The sequence below is a fragment of the Cyprinus carpio genome, chromosome B19 (genome assembly GCF_018340385.1).
Source record: "Cyprinus carpio isolate SPL01 chromosome B19, ASM1834038v1, whole genome shotgun sequence".
Lineage (NCBI taxonomy): Eukaryota > Metazoa > Chordata > Actinopteri > Cypriniformes > Cyprinidae > Cyprinus > Cyprinus carpio.
Genome location: NC_056615.1, coordinates 12,577,923 through 12,581,051, shown reverse-complemented (window position 1 = coordinate 12,581,051; position 3,129 = coordinate 12,577,923). Strand labels below are relative to the sequence as shown.

Below are 3,129 nucleotides of genomic sequence, written 5' to 3'. Positions count from 1 at the left end.
GGGCTGGGGAACTGTTATTGTTCATCCGGGAGTGTGATATTTGATTCAACCTGCCCATGACTTTATTAATCATTCATGTTTCGGCATAAGGTGGACTTTTTGGTAAAAGACAAGCCTGTGTGGAAATTATTTATTTTTATATTTTATGATGGTGTAGGTTTAGATTTTGTTTTTGTTGTTATTTATATTATTTTATTAGGAGATGGTAACCTCCGCATCTGTATCTATCAAGAAGGCATAATGGTCAATGAACAAGACTTAATTTAGATCAGTTTTGTGATTGTGTGATATAGCATTGTATTTAATTTTTTTTACTTTTAGTACAAGTGAGAGGTAAGTTGAATTAAATATGTTTGTTGAAAGTGTCATTTACTTAAACAGGTGATAAAACAACTATTTAATGAGAGACAAAAAGAACTCACTCTAAAATGAATATGTCAAATCAAACATTTTGAAGATTATCAGAAAGGCAGTCAATTTATGCTACAAGCTGTTTTCACACAAAATACTTAAGTGTCTTAAGCAGCCTCTCCTCCACTGACTTCTATTCAAAACAAATAGCCATTGAAAAGTATGGGGTTTGCTACATTTTTTTTTTTTTTTTTACTCACCAACATTCATCTAAATTAAAATCTATCTAAGTGATATGACGTACAGCCAAGTATGGTGACCCATACTCAGAATTCGTGCTCTGCATTTAACCCATCCAAAGTGCACACACACACACACACACACACACACACACACACACACACACACACACACACACACACACACACACACACCGTGAACACACATCTATCTATCAAGATTCTTTGAGGAACAAAGTTCAAAAGATAAGCATTTATTTGAAATATTATTATATTATGTGAAACATTTTTTTAAAAAGCAGACAAAAAGAGAAAAACTTAAAAGTAAAATAGCAATGTTTGCAAAGCCTAAAAGAAAATCACACATTTTATTATATGAAAGAGAGAGAGAAAAAAAAATGTCTATATGTGTGTGTAAATGAGTGTAAGTGGATTTAATTTTGTATTGTGATTAACAAAATAGCAAATAAATCATTAATCACAATTTTTTTGCCTGACAATTAATCACTAGCAAATAAAGGGTTATAACATTGCTAAGGCATTCTAGTAGACTACAGGTACTTTAAATGAAACAAAACCGAGCCACAATATAATGTCTTGTTCTGTTTCTCTCTTAAACCATGCATTATTGAAATGTGAGGATGCAGTGGTGAATTGAAAAAGAAAAAGCTGTTTGTGCTGAAACAGCTGGGGATGTGCATATTGGGGGAGTGTGTGGTTGAAGGTGGGATTTGGATTTATGATTTGTTGGCTAAAGATCTTACTGTGATGTAATATGAGTTTGAGAGAAGAAAGTATGTACTTTGAGGTACTTTGCATATGTGGATGTGATGCGTGAGCATGTTATGCCTGTGGACGCAGGTGTGTCCTGATTTAAATGTTCATGCTTGTGGATAGCAGTTCATTAGAGAAAATCTGTTTCATTTTTTCTCTCTCTCTCTTTCGCTATCTGTGCTGTGTGGTTTATTGGTGTGAGCTACATTTCCCTCTGGGGTTCATACCCTTTGCTGAGTGTTTCACTGTGCTTTGGAAAGAAACGTACTGCTCTTCCAAACCTGAGAAAGATTAATATTTAATGCCAAAACCAGTTTTATATTCTAAACTCCTCTCTTATTCTACCTTACACTTCACATTCAATTTTTCAGGTTTGCTGTCTCCTTCACTCCTTCGCTTTCTCTTTTTTCTTTCCCTGAGTTCTCATTAAACACCTCTTCATTGGACAGTGGACAGGAACGAGTCCAGACTGTCCTACACTGTCCCGTTCTGTGTCGATCTCACCTCTCACTCCATTTTACATTGGCTCTTTCTTTGCTTTTCTTTGCTCTCTGTCTTTTTTGTATGTCTTTGTGTTTTATTTTGTTTAACACAATGAGTCAACTATATTTCATTACTGCTGGGCCAAACTACAGATATACATATGTGCCTCTCTATAAATTTATAGAGACACAATATATTATTAAAATGTATAAAAATAAGTTGTGTGCTAAGGTTAAAAATATATACAGGTGCATCTCAATAAAATAGAATGTCATGGAAAAGTTCGTTTATTTCAGTAATTCAACTCAAATTATGTGTATTAATTAAATTCAATGCACACAGACTCAAGTAGTTTAAGTCGTTGGTTCTTTTAAATGTGATTTTGGCTCACATTTAACAAAAACCAACAATTCACTATCAACAAAAAAAAATAAAAAATAAATAAATAAATGAACATTTTTAGTGAATTGTTGGCCTTCTGGAAAGTATGTTCATTTACTGTACATGTACTCAATACTTGGTAGGGGCTCCTTTTGCTTTAATTGCTGCCTCAATTCGGTGTGGCATGGAGGTGATCAGTTTGTGGGCACTGCTGAGGTGGTATGGAAGCCCAGGTTTCTTTGACAGTGGCCTTTAGCTCATCTGCATTTTTTGGTCTCTTGTTTCTCATTTTTCTCTTGACAATACCCCACAGTTTCTCTCTGGGGTTCAGGTCTGGTGAGTTTGCTGGCCAGTCAAGCACACCAACACCATGGTCATTTAACCAACGTTTGGTGCTTTTGGCAGTGTGGGCAGGTGCCAAATCCTGCTGGAAAATTAAATCAGCATCTTCAAAAAGCTGGTCAGCAGAAGGAAGCATGAAGTGCTCCAAAATTTCTTGGTAAACGGGTGCAGTGACTTTGGTTTTCAGAAAACACAATGGACCAACACCAGCAGATGACATTGCACCCCAAATCATCACAGACTGTAGAAACACACATCCCTGGTGGTCTAGTGGTTAGGATTCGGCGCTCTCACCGCCGCGGCCCGGGTTCGATTCCCGGTCAGGGAACGTGATATTTACGGGGAAGTCGTGGCCTAATGGTTAGAGAGTCGGACTCCCAATCGAAGGGTTGTGAGTTCGAGTCTCGAGCCGGAAGGAATTGTAGGTGGGGGGAGTGCATGTACAGTTCTCTCTCCACCTTCAATACCATGACTTAGGTGCCCTTGAGCAAGGCACCGAACCCCCAACTGCTCCCCGGGCGCCGCAGCATAAATGGCTGCCAAATTATACTGATTTTGT

General features: G+C 37.4%; 1 non-coding gene across 1 annotated transcript; it reads left to right on the top strand.

The window, feature by feature from the left end:
• Positions 1-2,826: 2,826 nt before the first annotated feature.
• Positions 2,827-2,898, top strand: trnae-cuc. The gene has a single exon. It is a non-coding gene; the product is annotated as a tRNA-Glu (tRNA).
• Positions 2,899-3,129: the final 231 nt, after the last annotated feature.